The sequence below is a fragment of the Neomonachus schauinslandi genome, chromosome 11 (genome assembly GCF_002201575.2).
Source record: "Neomonachus schauinslandi chromosome 11, ASM220157v2, whole genome shotgun sequence".
Classification (NCBI taxonomy): Eukaryota; Metazoa; Chordata; class Mammalia; order Carnivora; family Phocidae; genus Neomonachus; species Neomonachus schauinslandi.
Genome location: NC_058413.1, coordinates 42312226 through 42331739, shown reverse-complemented (window position 1 = coordinate 42331739; position 19514 = coordinate 42312226).

The following is a 19514-nucleotide window of genomic DNA, read 5'->3' as shown; positions in this document are numbered from 1 at the left end:
TAACAAATCTAGAAACACTTAACACACCACCAAAAAACTATTAGAATAAGTGAATTCAGTAAAGCAGCAAGATACAAATATACAAAAATCTGTTGTTTCTAAGCACCAATAACAAACTGGCAGGAAAAGAAATATCATTTGCAATTGCATCAAAAAGAATAAAATACCTAGAAATAAGCTTAACTCAGGAGGTGAAAGACCTATACTCTGAGAACTATTACATACAGATGAAAGAAATTGAAGATGACACAAGTAAATGGAAAGATATACTATGCTCCTGAATGGCAAGAATACTTTTAAAATAGCCGCACTACCCAAAGTGATCTATAGGTTCAATGCAATCCCTATCAAAACACCAAGAGCATTTTTTGCAGAACTAGAACAATCCTAAAATTGGTATGAAACCACAAAAGACCCTGAATAGCCAAAGCAATCTTGAGAAAGAACAAAGCTGGAGGTATCATAATCCCAGATTTCAAGATATACTACAAAACTATAATAACCAAAACCCTATCATGCTGGGGGTGCCTGGCTGGCTGCCTCATTAGTGGAGCATGTGACTTTTTTTTTTTTTTTTTTTAAGAGAATGAGCAAGCACACATGTGTGCACTAAAGAGATGGTAGAGGGAGAAAGGGTCAGGGAGAGAGAGAATCTTAAGCAGGCTCCATGCTCAGTGTGGAGCCCGACTCGGGACTCCATCTCATGACCCTGAGGTCATGATCTGAGCTGAAATCACAAGTTGGCTTAACCGACAGAGCCACTCAGGAACCTGAGCATGTAACTCTTGATCTCAAGGTCATGAGTTCAAGCCCCACATTGGGGATAGAGTTTACTTAAAATATATATGTAATTTAAAAATACAAAAATACAAAAACAAAGATAATGGTTGATCATTAGCATTCAAAAAAAGCAGTATCATCCTGGCACAAAAATAAGCACATAGAATAATAGAACAGAACAGAGAACCTGGAAATAAACCCATGCTCATATGGTCAATTAATCTATGACAAAAACATACAATAGGGAACATCTCTTCAATAAATGGTACTGGGAAAACTGGACAGCTACATGTAAAAGAATGAAACTGGACCACTTTCTCACACCATATACAAAATAAACTCAAAGTGGATTAAAGACCTGACACCATAAAACACAAAGAAAACAGGCAGTTACCTCCTTGATATTGATATTGGCATTGATTTTTTTGATAGGTTGGCATGAGCAAAAACAAACAACTGGGACTACATCAAACTGTAAAGCTTCAGCAAGACAAAAAGGCAACTCACTGAATGGGAGAAGATATTTGTAAAGGCCCTATCTGATAAGGGGTTACTATCCAAAATATACAAAACACCCATACACCTCAATAGCAAAAAACAAACACCACAAAAACCAAAACCCGATCCAATTTAAAAAAATGGGCAGAGGCTCTGAATGGACTTTTTCCCAGAGGAGAAACAGATGGCCAAGAGGTACATGAAAAGTGCTCAACATCACTAGTCGGGGAAATGCAAATCAAAATCACAGCGAGTGATCACCTCACACCTGTTATCTCCTGTCTTTTTGATAGTAACCATTCTAACAAGTGCGGGCAAGAAAGAGGAGAAAAGGGATTTTTTTTTTTTTTTTTTTAAGATTTTATTTATTGGGACTCCCAGGCGGCTCAGTTGGTTAAGCAGCTGCCTTCGGCTCAGGTCATGATCCCTGGGTCCTGGGATGGAGTCCCCCATCAGGCTCCCTGCTCAGCGGGGAGCCTGCTTCTCCCTCTGCCTGTTCTGCCTGCCACTCCCCTTGCTTGTGCTCTCTGACAAATAAATAAAATCTTGAAAAAAAATGTTTATTTGGGTGGGGCGGGGGAAGCGGCGGGCTCCCTGCTGAGCAAGGAGCTCAACGGGGGACTTAATCCCAAGACCCTGAAGTCCCAAGACTCGAGCTGAAGGCAGATGCTTAACCGACTGAGCCACCCAGGAGTCCCAGAAAAGGGAACTCTTGTGTGCTGTTGGTGGGAAAGTAAACTGGCATGGCCACTAAGACAAACATAAGAAAGTTATCCCCAAAATAAAAAAAGAACTACCATATGATCCAGCAAGTAAGTGCACTTCTGGGTATTTATCCAAAGGAAACAAAAACACTAACTCAAAAAGGTACATACACCCCCAAGTTCATTGTAGCATTCTTTGCAATAGTCAAGACATGGAAGCAACCTAAGTGTCCACTGATGGATGAATAAATAAAGAAAATGTGGCATATATGTCCAACAGAGTATTCAGCCATAAAAAAGGAAGAAATCTTGCCATTTGTGACAACACGGATGGACCTTGAGGTCCTTAAGCTAAGTGAAATAAGTCAGAGAAAGGAAAACACCATACACTGTCCCTTATATATTGAATCTAAAACCAAAACAAATGAACAAAAATAAGAACAGATTCATAAATTCAGATATTAAACTGGTGGTTGCCAGAGGAGAGGGTGGGAAGGATGGGTGAAGTAGGTGAAGGGCATCAATAGGTATGAACTTCGTTATAAAATACATCAGTCACGTGGATGTGAAGTGTAGCTCAGGGAATACTGTCGATAATAATGTAATAACATTGTATGGTACAGATGGTAAACACTATGGTAAGGGCTCCCAATATATTTAAATGCTGAATCACTATGTGGTTCACTTGAAAGGAGTATAATATTGCATATCAATATTTCAATTAAAAAGTAATTAATGTAATTAAACATATTAACCAATCAAAAGAAAAAGGGGTGCCTGGGTGGCTCAGTTGGTTAAGTGACTGCCTTCGGCTCAGGTCATGATCCCAGAGTCCTGGGATTGAGTCCCACATTGGGCTCCTGGCTCAGCAGGGAGTCTGCTTCTCCCTCTGACCCTCTCCCCTCTCATGTTGTTTCTCACTCTCTCTCGCTCTCAAATAAATAAATAAAACCTTAAAAAAAAAGAAAAAAGATCATCTCAATAGATGAGATAAATAATTCACCCTTTTATCATTTAAGGGAGAAGGAAAGAATGAAAGAAGGAAGGTAGGTATGAAGGGGGAAAAAGAATAGAAGCAAACTGATGTTCTAGGGGCATGAAGAAAAACTACAGTAAATGTCATTAATGGTAAAATATCATTCCTTTAAACAGATGAGAATGCTCACTATCCTCACTTTCATCAACAATGTATTACAGCTTCTAAACTTAGTAAGAATGACCATAATAATTGGAAAGGAAGACAGAAAACTGTCATTTTTATAAATGATATCACTGTTTAAGAGAAAATTCCAAAGAATTGAAACATTTTTTCAAATTAATTGTAAGTTTAGTATTTTTGTCATATGCTATCAGTGTACAAATTTCTATCCCATTTTTTATAGAACAGTCTCAAATTCTGCTGTTACCAATTTCAGTTTGGAAATGGTCATCAAGCTTAGGGTCTTAGACTCATTTTAATTCTCTTGAAAAAGCTTCACATGGTTAAAATTCCCATTTGGGGTTTCCCAGATTTTTTAGGATAAGATTTTTTTTTTTTTTAAAGATTTTATTTATTTATTTGAGAGAGAGAGAATGAGAGAGAGCACATGAGAGTGGGGAGGGTCAGAGGGAGAAGCAGACTCCCTGCCGAGCAGGAAGCCCGACGCGGGACTCGATCCAGGGACTCCAGGATCATGACCTGAGCCGAAGGCAGTCGCTTAACCAACTGAGCCACCCAGGCGCACCTAGGATAAGATTTTAATGAGAATATTCACAATTAATTTCATCAGGAAAACAATTAAGTGGGTATCTGTTTGCTGAAGTTTTATCTTTATTTTCCCATAATAGCTGTTTCATATTATTGGCCTGAATGAAGACACAGAAGATCAATAAAGATATGAAAATCCACCATTAAGTTGATGAAATTCATGAATAAACATGATTCCCTGCATTTAAGTTCAAATAACTGCTATTAGTAAAGGATAAATGAAGGGCTGGTTTAATAAGATCACTACTAATAAAAGCACTGGGAGCTGTTATTAATTACCTGTATTTTTTTTTTTTCTGGTTTAAAAAAAAAAGACCAAGGTGGGGGGGGGGGTTCTTAAACTCCATTCCTCAAAATACTGGGTCTGCATCCACTCCATTCTGAAATAGCCAGGCGATAGGTTTTAAACAAAACAAAACAAAACAAAAAACCACTGGTAACTAAAAGAGACCCAGAGAAGAGTGCTAAGGACCAAATCATGTAAAGAACCTAGAATAGTTAGCCTGTAGAAGTAGATTCGCAGTGCAACGCAAGCGAGAGCTTTCTTCAGATGTTTTAAGTGGAGGCCACATATTTAAATACCTACAAGACCAGATAGAAGTGATAAATTAATGATGTCGACTTGGTGCAGTAAATATGGATAAAGCATGTAAAAAGCTGCAACTAAGCTATAATTGATTTTTGCCATTCAGAATGCCAGTCCAGCTTTGATAGAACTTCACTTTTTAAAAGAAAAGCCTCAAAATACAGATTTTTATAAGTCTCAATTTTTAAGTGTTAAGTTTTATTTTAAAATTAAACCTAGGGGCGCCTGGGTGGCTCAGTTGGTTAAGCGACTGCCTTCGGCTCAGGTCATGATCCTGGAGTCCCGGGATCGAGTCCCGCATCGGGCTCCCTGCTCGGCAGGGAGTCTGCTTCTCCCTCTGACCCTCCTCCCTCTCATGCTCTCTGTCTCTCATTCTCTCTCTCTCAAATAAATAAATAAAATCTTTAAAAAAAAAAAAATTAAACCTAAAGTTTCTAGAATCAATTCCAATGTGGGAATGGGGTTTCCTCACATTACCATCAAGTAATTAATTCTCCAACACCAACTGGGTGTCCTACAATTCAACTCAATTCCGACACTATTTACCCAGACATAGCATCACATTCCACAAGTTAAGGGCTCAGTCCCACAAGACTGTCCTCTGCTTCAGACACCAATCACTGACTGACCCACTGACTACAGATTGGAGGTTCCCACAATCTCCTCCTTGGGTTCCATTAATTTGCTAGGGTCCTTCCCCGAACTTAAAAAAATCCATTTAGGGTGCCTGGGTGGCTCAGACGGTTAAGCGTCTGCCTTCGGCTCAGGTCATGATCCCAGGGTCCTGGGATCGAGTCCCGCATCGGGCTTCCTGCTCCTTGGGAGCCTGCTTCTCCCTCTGCCTCTCTGTCTGTCTCTCATGAATAAATAAATAAAATATTTTAAAAAAAAATCCATTTACTCACGAGTTACCAGTTTATTACAGAGGATATTAGAGGATACAAACCAACAGCTAGCTGAAGAGATACAGAGGGTAAGTTTCCAAACAAAGGAGCTTCTGTCCTTAACGGAGTTTTGGACCCAGCACAATAGCACATGAAAGCATTCTGGTTCACCAGCTGGAAAGTTCTCCAAACCACTTCCTTCTCGGATTTTATGGAGGCTTTATTCCACAGGCATTGTTAATTAAATCATTTACCATTGGTGATTGATTCAACCTCCAGCCCTGTCTCCTCCCCGGAAATCAGGGGGTGGGACTGAAAGTTCCAACCCTTTGATCATGATTGGTTCCCCTGACAACCAGTCCTCACAGTTAGGCATTACCCCAAACTCACCTCATTAACATAAACCCAGGTGTGGTGGAAAGGGGCTTGTTATGAGTAACAAGAAACCCAGTTCACCTTTATGGCTCTGAAGCGTTTATTTAGAAACTGAGGACAAGAGACCAAACATTATAGCAAAAGATGCTCTCATTGCTCTTATCACTCAGGAAATTCCAAGGGTTTTGGGAGCTGTAGGCCAGGAACTATGAACGAAGACCAAATATATATGAGAAATATATTTTTGTTGCATGAATGGCCAGATATATTCCTTATAAATCTCAACATTACAGACCTCTTATTAATCATTACCACACATGATTTGAAAAATATTTGAAAAACATTTGGAACATTTGAAAAATATTCAGTATACAGGCTCACTGCTTTAGAAGTTAATTCATAATGAAATGTTTTTAAATTAAAAATGAGTGCAATGGGGGGCACCTGAGTGGCTCAGTCGGTTGAGCATCCGACTCTTGATTTCAGCTCAGGTCATGATCTTGGGGTCATGAGATTGAGCCCTGAGTTGGGCTCAGTGTGGAGTCCACTTGTCCCTCTCCCTATGCCCGTGCCCCACTCACAATCTCTCTCTCAAATAAATAAACAAAATCTTGGGGCACCTGGGTGGCTCAGTCATTAAGCATCTGCCTTTGGCTCAGATCATGATCCCAAGGGTCCTGGGATCAATCCCCACGTCCGGCTCCTTGCTCAGTGAGAAGCCTGCTTCTCCCTCCCCTACTCCCCATGCTTTTGTTTCCTCTCTCGCTGTGTCTCTGTCAAATAAATAAATAAAATCTTTAAAAAAAAAGATTCTCTCTTAAAAATAAAAAAATAAAAAATTTTAAATGAGTACAATGGGTAAAATTTTTAACATTTTTGTGAAATATGCATGACAGTATACAGAAATACATGCAGCAAAATAAGATACTATGAATACCATCATGCAGCAAACATTGCTATCTCCCCAGAAGCTCTCACGTGCCTCTTCTCCATCTCAATCTCCTCTTCTCCCTGCTGAAGACACTCACCTGATTCTCTTTGTCTGAAATGTCTTTCACCTTTTGGAGTGAAGATTATCATGGCTGAATGTAATATTCTAGATGATTTTCTTGCAGCATTTACAGATATCATGCCTTTGTCTTCTGGATTGGCACTGTTTCTATTATGAAATTAGCTATCAGTTTTATTGTTGCTTTGAAGTGATTTTTTTTTTCTTTTCTATTTACCCTGTATGGCGTTCATAGGGCTTCTTGAATCTCTGGCTTAAAGTCCTTTATCAGTTTTGGAAAATTCTTAGCCATTACATCTTCAAGTATTACTTCTGTCCCATTCTTTCTCTTCTCCCCCTCTGGGTTTTCAAGCTCACAAATATTAAATGTTGTTATCTCCCTTACATCTCTTAGACATTTTTCATTTTCCATCCTTTATCTTTCTATGCTTAATTCTAGCCACTTCTTCACTACATTTCAGTCCACTATTAAATCTATCCACTAAGTTCTTATAATTTAGCTAATTTATGGTTCAGTTTTAGAATTTTCATTTTATGATTTTTAATTCTCTGATGAATTTTTCAATCTTGAACATTATGTTCGCTTTCCTAGAAGCAGAGCCTGAGCTAGGGATTCTTGTGCAACTGATTTACTGAGGGAAAACTTCTGAGGGGAGCAGGATAAGGCATGGGAAGAAGCCCAAGATAATTGATGTGGTTGAAGTCCTCAGCCTGGTCCCATAGGATGGAGTTCTGAAACACCAATAGCATCATACAGTTGTCCTCTTTGAGGCAAGTGATGTGTATATTTAACTTAAATACTCCTGAATTAGTCAGTTACTGCCTTCTGGGGCAGGGATGGGAGGGTTCAGGCTAAGCTCCTAGGGAATTCCAGGAGAGATGACCTCATCAATTGAGGACAGTTCTTCTGGGAAAGAGTATGAGCAGCTTACACTTGGGAGTATGAATAGGGGTATAGGTGGAGTGAGTGAATCCACCTAGTAAATAAATCATGGTAGAGGACTAAGAGTGGGGCCCCTGGGTGGCTCAGTCGGTTGAGCGTTTGCCTTCGCTCGGGTCATGATCCTGGAATCCTGGGATGGAGTTCCATATCCCATATCGGGCTCCCTGCTCAGTGGGGGGCCTGCCTCTCTCTCTGCTTGTGCTCGCTTGCTCTCTCTCTCTGTCAAATAAATAAATAAAATCTTAAAAAAGAGAGTGAGAGGGGGCACCTGGGTGGCTCAGTCGTTAAGCGTCTGCCTTCAGCTCGGGTCATGATCCCAGGGTCCTGGGATCGAGTCCCGCATCGGGCTCCCTGCTCCGCGGGAAGCCTGCTTCTCCCTCTCCCACTCCCGCTGCTTGTGTTCCCTCTCTCGCTGTCAAATAAATAAAATCTTTAAAAAAAAAAAAAAGAGAGAGAGAACCAGAGTGTCCACTACAAATGTATTAAGCATGTTTATTGTAAAGTTTGCAGTTAATAATTCTATTATCTGGATCTGTTAAAGGTCTTTCTGTTGTCTGTTGTTTCTTTTGGTTTTAGTCATTATCTTGTCTCCTTACATGCTAGTAATCATTGAGTGCCAACAATGTATATGAAAAAATTGAAGAAATATTTCAGGCCTAGGATTTTTATCTTCCTCCAGAGAGGATTTGTTTGCCTTTGGCAGGATGCTGGGGCATTAGTATTAGTAATCTTGAATCACCTTAGTCCAACCAGGGACTGAAGTAAATCAAAGCTGGGCTTCAACTTCAGTGTAGCCCATTTTTTCACTCTTACTCTGAGAGGATAGCTTTTTACGGTCCCTTGGTAGGCTATATTCTCCAAGTTTTTGGCCCCTAGCTCTGTGAATCCATCAAAAACTGTGCTTAACTTCTCAGCCTTTGAGTTGCCTCCCCCAGATTGGTTCCCAGCTCCAGGAGAAAATGAGTGTGACACAATCCAAGCACACTTCTCCAGATTTCCTCTTTTGTTTAGATCTTGCCCCAGAATTCTTCATTACCTTGTTGTTATGAGCTTAATTGTATACCCCCAAATCCATGTGTTGAAGTCTTAACCCCCCAGTACCTCAGAATGTGACTATAATTGGAGACAGGGCCTGTAAAGAGGCAATTAAGTTAAAACGAGGCTATTATGGAGGCCCTAATCAGATCTGATGGGTGTCCTTATAAGAATATTGGTTATGTGTGTGATTTACACATATATATTTCTTTGCATCTGTGTTCATGAGTGAGATTGGCTTACAATTTCCCTTTCTTTAAATAGACGTGAATTTGTATCAAAGTTATTCTAGCATGAAAAAAAATCATTTGGGGGGGGTGTGCCTTCTTTCCCTATTCTCTAGAAGTATTTGTGTAAGATTGTCATTAGAATTCACTGGTGAATTCATTTAAACCTAGAATTTTTTTTGTCTACAAAGAAAATTTAAAGAAAATTTTTGAATTTAAAGAAAAAGTTGGATTTATTTATATATATATATATTTTTAGATTTTATTTATTTATTTGACAGAGAGAGAGTGGCAGACAGAGGGAGAGTGAGAAGCAGACTCCCCACCGAGCAGGAAGCCCAACGTGGGGCTCGATCCCAGGACCCTGGGATCATGGCCTGAGCTGAAGGCAGACACCTAACCGACTGAGCCACTCAGGTGCCCCCAAAATTTTGAATTTAAAGAAAATTATGAATTCAATTTATTAGTTATAGCACTGTTTAAATTTTCCATTACTGTTCCTGTCAGTTTTGGAAAGTTGAAAAAGTGCTTCTCCTAGGGCAGTGTTTCTATATATATAAGCTGCACATTAAAATCACTTGGGACCTTTGAAAATAAGCATGCCTAATTTCTGTCCTTAGCACTCCCAATTTAATCTAGGTATTAGTACTTTGTAAAAAAAGATGAATTTTAATTTTCAAAAATACTTTTGTTTTTTGTGGTTTCAGTTCTATTCATTTATATTTATATAGTCACTTTATATATTTGTATTATATATAATAAATACAATTACTGATAATCAAAAACTTAATAAAAGATGAACACATACTAAGATGTCTCATTTCCATCCCATCCTCATCTACCCCTTTCTCTCAGTTACCTAGGAATGACCATTTTCATTAGTTTGTATTCATCCATCTAGTGCTTTTTATTCAAATACAAGTGCATACGTGCACAAAAACACATTTTTATTCTCCACTTTATACAAAAAGAGGACATATTCTATACATTGTTCTTTGTATTCATTAGCTAATGCTCTCTAAGAAATTCACCAAAATATACTGGTAATAATCATCTATTGTAGTTCTTATGAGTCAGGAAATGGCTGCCTGAGCACTTCTGGCTGAGGATCTCTCCTAAGATCACAGTCAGATGCTAGCTGGGTCTGTAGTCATCTGAAGGTTTGAGGAGGATCTATTTCCAAGGTGGCTCACTCACATGGTGGGCAAGTTGATCCTGGCAATTGATGGGAGGCCTTCAGTTTCTCTGTATGTGAGCCTCTCAACTGGACTCCTTGCATGTCATCATGACATGGTGGCCAGCTTCCCACAGAATGAGAGCTCAGAGACCAAGGTGAAAAATTGCAATGCCTTTAGACAAGCCTTGGAAGCCACCATTATCACTTCCATCACATCCTATTGGTTACACGCACCAGCCCTGATTAACAAAGTTCTGTTATACTAGGTGGGGATCATTTCTATATAGTGATATGGAGAGATCACCAGGATAAATGATGTCAAAGAAAACAAAACAAAAAAAGGAAAACCAACATACAGAATGTAGACCCAGTCTCCAAAAATGTATGTCTTATTTTATAGTGTCTGGATTTTGAGTTGTAATTAGAAAGGCTTTCTCATTCCAAAGTTAAAGAAGGATTCACCCATGTTTTCTAGCATTTTTATGGCTTTGTTTTATAAATTTAAACTTTTGAGTCATTTATAGTATATCAAGGCATATGCTATGAAATACAAAGCCAAATTTTTAGCTGTTTCCAAATCACTACAGAGTACTCTCCATATCAATACCATTTATTAAAAAGGTCCATCTTGGGTGCCTGGGTGGCTCAGTCGGTTAAACGTCTGCATTCGGCTCAGGTCATGATCTCAGGGTCCTGGGATCGAACCTCGCGTTGGGCTCCCTGCTCAGTGGGGAGTCTGCTTCTCCCTCTCCCTCTGCCCTTCCCCCTCACTCATGCTCTCTCTCTCAAACAAAAATCTTTAAAAAAAAAGTAAAATAAATTCATCTTTGTTTCTGTTTCACTGACTTCATTTTTTTAATGTATTTGGATTTTTCTTTGTTATTTTTCTGTTTATTCATATCATTATTATGCTATTTTATTTATTTAAATATTTTAAATATTTTATTTTTAAGTAATTTTTCACCCAACATTGGGCTCGAACTCACAACCCTGAGATCAAGAGTCACATGCTCCACCAACTACGCCAGCCAGGCACCCCCATTATGCTATCTTATTATTCAAACTTTATACTAGAAACAGCTGTTTAGAAATAGCTTGTCTATAGGGCCTTTGGGAAGTGATTAGGTCATGGGGATGGAGCCCTCGTGATGGGGATTAATAGCCTTATAAAAGAGACCCCAAGAGCTCTCTCCTTCCTTCTGCTATGTAAGGACACAGAGAGGAGACAGCCATCTATGAACCAGGAAGCGGTCCTCACCAAGAGTCAAATCTGCTGTCATTATGATCTAGGACTTCCCAGCCTCCAGAACTGTGAGAAAGAAATTTCTGCTGTTTATAAGCCATCAGTTGATGGCATTCTGTTATAATAGCCTGAACAGACAAAGACACTGTGCCACAGTAAAATATTTTTTATGAAGGGAAAATAGATTCATAGGCTTTGAGAGACTGTACAAATGAACAATGACCAGACCACAGAACTTTGATCCACAACCTTTGCATCAACCAGTCCAGAATGGTCAGGATTTGGTCAATTACTGACAACTTCTCTATTTTTTTGCCCCTACTTCCAACTCAGGACCAACTAAGAAAAGCCAATATGTTCCCCAAACCAATCACGTAAGATGCCTGCCCTCTAGTTAGCCTCTCTCCAGTTTCCCCAAATGGACGCCTTCCAAACATAGCATACTTGAAGCCATGCCTTTTTATTTTCAGTATAAAATTTTCATATTCCCTCGCCTGTCTTTAAGTCTTTCCAAAACACAACTGATGACTCCTTTGCTATATAGCAAACTTTGAATAAATAGCCTATGTTTGCTCAACCCCCCCCCAAAAAAGAAAAAAGAAACAGCTTGTCTAGTTCTATTTAAAAAAAAAACAAACACCTGACCACATTAAATGTATACATTAACCTATGGTGAACCGACGTCTTTATGTTGTCTTCTTAAGAATATTTGTACAAGTTTCCTTTAGGCTCTTTCAAGAGTGTTATAATGTTTATAATGTTTTTCCCACTCATCTTTTACATATTCTTGTTATATTTATTGCTATTGCTATTTTTTATCGATATTGAAAAAACGGTACTTTCTCTTTCTCTTTCATACACCTAATGGTTGCTGGACATAGAATAGCTATTGATGTTTTTGTATTTTAATTTTATATTGTTACTTTATTGAATTATCTTTCTATTTATTCTCAAGGATTCTATGGGATATAGTCATACTATCTGCAAATAGAAATACTTTTACTTTTTTCCCCCCATTTCTTTCAATCTAATGTTGTCTAATTGTGTTAGCTAGTACAATGTGAAAACAGTAGCAATGATAGTGGACTCATTTTCTTGTTAACGTTAAAGGAAGAGTACAATATTTCCAATATTTCCACTTCAGATTTGGAATGTGTATATATACTTTATATACATATATTTGCAAATATACAAATCCTTTTTAAATAGGTATATATATGTATATATTCATGTATTCATTCTACCAATCTGTATTTTACTGTATGTAAAAAATCTTTTTAAAAAAATGACTTTTCAGCATCTATGAAGATATCCACCTCAGTTCTTTGTATATGATTAATAATATTTCCTAATGGTGAACCATTCCTATGTTCCAAGACTAAACTCTATTTGATCATATACATTAATTTTAATTTATTGTATTTTATTTTTTTAAAAGACTTTATTTGGCAGAGAGAGAGACAGCGAGAGAGGGAACACAAGCAGGGGGAGTGGTGAAGGGAGAAGCAGGCTTCCTGCTGAGCAAGGAGCCTGATGCGGGGCTCGATCCCAGGACCCTGGGACCATGAACCAAGCTGAAGGCAGACGCCCAACAACTGAGCCACCCAGGTGCCCCCATATACATTTATTTTAAATGTAGTGGTGGATCTTTTCTGAAGAATTTAATTAAATTTGTATTGATTTCAAAAAAGCATTTTAGAATTTCCTTTTTGTTTTTATGCTATGGGACAGCTCAATTTTTTTTTTTACATTTAATTTAATTTAATTCCAGTATAACTAATGTACAGTGGTATATTAGTTTCAGGTATACACTATAATGCTCATCATAAGTGTACTCTTAATCCCCTTCACCTATTTCACCCATCCCCCCTTTTGCCTCCCCTCTGGCAACCACTAAGAGTCTGGTTTTTTGTCTTTTTCTGGTTCTTAAATTCCACATATGAGTGAAATCATGACATTTGTCTTTCTCAGACTGAGTTTTTTCACTTAGCATTGTACCCTCTAGATCTATCCATGTTGTTGGAAATGGCAAGATTTCATTCTTTTTTATGGCAAAGTGATATCCCATGGTGTATATACACACCAATCTTCTTTTCCATTTATCTATCAATGGATTCTTGGGTTGCTTCCATATCTTGGCTACTTTAAATAATGCTGCAACAAACATAGGGGTCCATATATCTTTTTTTTTTTTTTTAAAGATTTTATTTATTTATTTATTTGAGACAGAGAGAATGAGAGAGAGAGCACATGTGAGGGGAGAGGGTCAGAGGGAGAAGCAGGCTCCCTGCTGAGCAGGGAGCCCGATGCGGGACTCGATCCAGGGACTCCAGGATCATGACCTGAGCCGAAAGCAGTCGCTTAACCAACTGAGCCACTCAGGCGCCCCATATATCTTTTTGAATAAGTATTTTCATATTCTTTGGGTAAAGACCTAGTAGTGGAATTACTGGAGCATATGGTAATTCAATTTTTAATTTTTTGAGAAACCTCCATTCTGTTTTCTATAGTGGCTGCACCAGTTTGCATTCCCACCAACAGTGTATGAAAGTACCTTTTTTTCCCATATCCTTGCCATTCAGTAGGTTGTCTTTTTGTTTTGTTAGCTGTTTCCTTTGCTGTTCAGAAGCTTTTTATTTTGCTGTGGTTCCAATTGTTTATGTATATATATATATTTTTTACTTTAAGATTTCATTTATTTGAGAGAGAGAGTGAGAGCAGGAACACAAGCAGGGGGAGTGGGAGAGGGAGAAGCAGGCTTCCCGCTGAGCAGGGAGCCCCACACAGGGCGCTATCCCAGGACCCTGGGATCACGACCTGAGCCAAAGGCAGACGCTTAACTGACTGAGCCACCCAGGCGCCCCCAATAGTTTATTTTTGCTTTTGTTTCCCTTGCCTGAGGAGGCATACCTTAAAAAAATGTTTCTATAGCCAATGTCATAGAAATTGTTGCTTATGGACTCTTCCAGGATTTTTATGGTTGTGGGTTTCACATTTAGGTCTTTAATCCATTTTGAGCTTATCTTTGTATATGTGTAAGAAAGTGGTCCAGTTTCCCCAACACTGTTTATTGAAAAGACTATCTTTTTCCCATTGCATATTCTTGCTTCCTGTCTTGTAGACTGACTATAAAAGGGCAGGTTTATTTCTGGGCTCTCTATTCTGAATGATTGATTTATGTGTCTATTTTTGCACTGGTACCATATTGTTTTGATTACTTGTGATAATCTTGTAGTATATCTTGAAATCTGGGGTTGTGATACCTCCAGCTTTTTCAAGATTGTTTCAACTATCTTGTGGTTCTACGCAAATTTTAGGATTATTTGTTCTAGTTCTTTGAAAAATGCTGTTGGTATTTTGATAGGGGTTGCATTGAATCTGTACATTGCTTTGGGTAGTATGGACATTTCAACAGTACTTTTTCTTCCAATCCATGAGCATGGAATATCTTTCCATTTGTGTCATCTTTAATTTCTCATCAATGTCTTATAGTTTTCAGAATACAGGTCTTTCACCACCTAAGTTTATTCCTAGGTATTTTATTATTTTTGGTGCAATTGTAAATGGGATTGTTTTCCTAATTTCTTTTTCTGCTACTTCATTATTAGTGTATCAGCTCAAATAGTTTTTTGAAGGCTACATTTTTGGCAACTTCTTCTTTTATGAAACCTGATCTGTTGAACCTATTTCTTTTAGAGTCAATATTGGTATATATGTATGTATTCATTTATTTATTTATGAGAGAGAGAGGCAGAAGCAGAGAATCTCAAGCAGACTCCACACTGAGCAAAGAGCCTGATGTGGGGCTTGATCTCATGACCCTACAATCACAATGAGCTGAAACCAAGTGTTGGACACTTAACCAACTGTGCCACCCAGATGCCCTAATATTGGTAAATTCTATTTTTGTAGTTTATCGATTCATTCAGATCTTCAAACTTCTTTGCATTGAGTTATGTAAGTTTATTTTGTATGATTATAAAAATTGTTTCCGTGATTATTTTCCCTTATCATTTCACATTTTGAGTATTTATTCTTTCCTCCTTTTCCTTGATTAATCAAGTTAGCTAGTGCTTAGTTTGCTTGTCTAATTCCAGAGTCAGCAAATTTTTCAAATCAGGTGGATAGTAAATATTTTAGGCTTTTCAGGCCAAAATATTATGTAGGTACTTACAGGAGTGAAAATTTTCTACAAAATTTTTATTGATAACATTTGAAATACAATAATAATTAAGTACTTAAAAAAGTAATATTGATTCATTAATGAGAAAAAAGGAATTCTTCTCTGGGAGATAAAATTTTGCTTAATTGGGGCTCAAAGTTCATTTTTCCTATCATCAAAACATTACAAATGTTCATCTGTTAATGTTGATCTGTAATGAGATTCACAGATTTCATATTTGAAGGTGCCTTTTCACAAAGATGGGCACTGTCAAATACTGGTATCAATCCATGAGCATCTGATTTTAATTGAGTATATTAATTACTGGGAAGGCATTTATAGAATTCTATTAAATTCTTCAATACTTGCCTTTTTCCCATGTCATTACTTTACAGACTAATCACTTGCATTGGAAGTTAGATGGAAGCACTTTGATTGCATAAATAAATTTTGAAATATGGAAATTTCCTTTGCACTTGCATTCAGTTCTGAAAAAGTGCTGCTGGAACTTTAGTTTCAGCTCACAAACATATCTGCTGGAGAGATGTGTGGGAATGAAGGCCTCATTTTTTTGTTTTAACTTTTGACAGCACAAGTATATAAAGTAGCTTGATGTTAAAACTGACACTTGAAAAACACAGGTTTGGACTTAGTAGGTCCACTTATATGCAGATTTTTTACAGTACAGTACTGTGAATGTATTTTCTCCTGATTTTTTTCTTTCTTTTCTTTTTCTTTCGAGAGAGTGAGTGCATGTAAGTAAGGGGGGAGGGGCAGAGGGAAAGGGAGAGAGAGAGAATATTAAGCAGGCTCCATGCCCAAATGTGGAGCCCAACGAGGGGCTCGATCTTCTGTCCCTCAGATCATGACCTGAGCTGAAATCAAGAGTCAGACGCTTAACTGGCTGAGTGACCTAGGTGCCCCTCTTACGATTTTCTTTCTTTTATTTTTATTTTTTTTTAAAGATTTTATTTATTTGACAGAGAGAGACACAGAGAAAGAGGGAACACAAGCAGGGGGAGTGAGAGAGGGAGAAGCAGGCTTCTGGCTGAGCAGGGAGCCTGATGCGGGGCTCGATCCCAGGACCCTGGGATCATGACCTGAGCTGAAGGCAGACGCTTAATGACTGAGCCACCCAGGCGCCCCCCCTTATGATTTTTTTTTTAAAGATTTTATTTACTTATTTGACAGAGAGAGACACAGCGAGAGAGGGAACACAAGCAGGGGGAGTGGGAGAGGGAGAAGCAGGCCTCCCGCGGAGCAGGGAGCCTGATGCAGGGCTCGATCCCAGGACTCTGGGATCATGACCTGAGCCGAAGGCAGACAACGACTGAGCCACCCAGGCACCCCCCTCTTATGATTTTTTCTCTGATTTATTTCAAGAATACAGTATATAACATACAAAATGTGTTAATCGGCTATTTACATTATCAGTAAGCTTCCAGTCAAAAGTAGGCTATTAGTTTTTTGGGAAGTCAAAAGTTACGCCCAGATTTTCAACTGCACAGGGGTTGGTGCCCCTAACTCTTGTGTTGTTCAAGGGTCAACTATACTGTGATTCAAAGTGTTATTAGGTTGTTGAAACAACTTCACCTCAATATGTTTCCTATGTAAGTACTGTTTTGCCACAAAATTTTAGGTTAAACTCAAGAATGATCAAGTCTGCTCTAAAAGCTAGTGTCTAAAGCCATTCAGTATTTGATAACAGTGGTTGAGGGTGGTTGTTCTTATTCAGAAAAACTTCAATTTTGGTCCCGAGCTAAGAAACTTGCAGTAACATTTTATGGTATCACTGCTAAGTCATCTACCAAGTGGCTTGGTAGAGCAAGTCAGGATAGTCAGCTTCTATTTCTTTTTTTTTTTTTTAAGATTTTATTTATTTATTTGAGACAGAGAGAATGAGAGACAGAGAGCATGAGAGGGAGGAGGGTCACAGGGAGAAGCAGACTCCCTGCCGAGCAGGGAGCCCGATGCGGGACTCGATCCCGGGACTCCAGGATCATGACCTGAGCCGAAGGCAGTAGCTTAACCAACTGAGCCACCCAGGCGCCCAGTCAGCTTCTATTTCTGACAAAAACTCACAAAACTAATGATTGTTAAGTCCATGAGAATAAATGAAGTTCACCATTGATAACACCAGTTTTGTAATGTATGATAGATTGAAGTATTTTGTGTAAAGTACCTACTGATGAATCACAATTGGTTTATGCCTTTTTATGTTCTGCATGTATTTTTACTATCAGTTGTAACATATCTTAGCTGATTCTATCTCAAGTTGTATTGAATTAGTGTTTTCTCATCTTCTTTGAAAATATCCTCTCCTGTAGTTGTTTGATGCAGACCAGTCACCGAGACTAAATTTTCAGTCCAACTTGGCATGGATTTCTTGAATAAACGACAACTGAAAGTATGGGTAACATCTGTTTACTCATCAAGAGCCTGGAAAATCACTCAAAATCATCTGCATTGTTTTTAATTGACTATCAACATTGCTCCAATGTCCTCAACTCTGAGCAACTGTTCTCACTCAAAGACTACGAGTCTTAAACAAGTTTGTTTTCTGGACACATTTCTTTGGCTGCTTCAATTAAACATAATTAATTCACAAGTAATAAATGTCTTTCTCTGCTTGGATAACAAATGAGCCACTCAGAAACTTACTTTGGTTGCAGCTTCATTTTCATTTTTCATGAAGAAATTGTGAGAATGTTAGATTGTTAGAGATCATTAAAAATACCTAATTTTGGGGGCGCCTGGGTGGCCTAGGTCATGATCCCAGGGTCCTGGGATTGAGCCCCGCATTGGGCTCCCTGCTCAGTGGGAAGCCTGCTTCTCCCTCTCCCACTGCTTGTATTCCGTCTCTGTCAAATAAATAAAATCTTAAAAAAAACCCCCCAAAACCTAATTTTTCTGACCATTGCTTTCCTATGAGGGATAATGTGATGAGTGCTTAGTGTGGTAGTGCAAAAGCATACTGTATTCTTTCGGCAGAGCTACAGTGCTATTCTATAATAAACATGTTTTGCCACCTAATTTGGTTAAAATAATTCACACTCCACTATGCCCTAAAAGCATGACATTCAAAATTCACTTTTTTTCTCTCTTCTTGTTTTTGTTTGATGTGAGGAGTATGCACTGGTAAAAAAATTAAAGTTTAAGGTTTTTAAATAAAATGCTACAATACGGAGATATGCATAGAGCTGGGAATGCTGTCATGTTCCAACCACATCACTGCAGTGTGTCAAGCAGCATGCCAAGGGGTAAGACACGAGGGTGCCACATACACTTTCTGTCACAACTACTCAACTCTGCCATCATTGCCCAAAAACCGGTGTAGGCAATCTATTTTTAAAAATGAGTGTTTCTGGGGCGCCTGGGTGGCTCAGTTGTTAAGCGTCTGCCTTCGGCTCAGGTCATGATCCCAGGGTCCTGGGATTGAGCCCCACATCGGGCTCCTTGCTCCACGGGAAGCCTGCTTCTCCCTCTCCTTCCACCCCTGCCTGTGTTCCCTCTCTCGCTGTGTCTGTGTCCAAAAAAAAAAAAAAAAAAAGAGTTCCTGCATTCCAATGTAATTATGAACACTCAATTTGAAATTCAGAAAATTTTCATGTTCCACAAAGTATTTTTTCAACCACTTAAAAATATGAAAGCCATTCTTAGCTTGTAGGCCATACAAAATTAGTGAGCCAAATTTTGACTGTAGGGTATAATTTGCTGACTCTTGATCTAATGTATTGATTAAAAACAAAAAAAGATCCGGAGTGCCTGGGTGCCTCAGTTGGTTAAGCGTCGGTCTTTGGCTCGGGTCATGATCCCAGGGTCCTGGGATCGAGTCCTGCATTGGGCTCCCTGCTCCACGGGAGGCCTGCTTCTCTCTCCCCCACTCCCCCTCCTTGTGTTCCCTCTCTTGCTGTGTCTCTGTCAAGTAAATAAATAAATAAATAAATAAATAAATAAAATTTAAGGAATGGAAATTTCATAGTGCCCTAGTCATAAAATATCTTTCAGGGAAATTTATAATACTATGTGCACATATTAGAGAAGAGGAAAAGTCTCAGAACAATATTCTAAGCTCCCATTTAAGAAACTAGAAAAAGAGGGGCGCCTGGGTGGCTCAGTCAGTTAAGCGTCTGCCTTCGGCTCG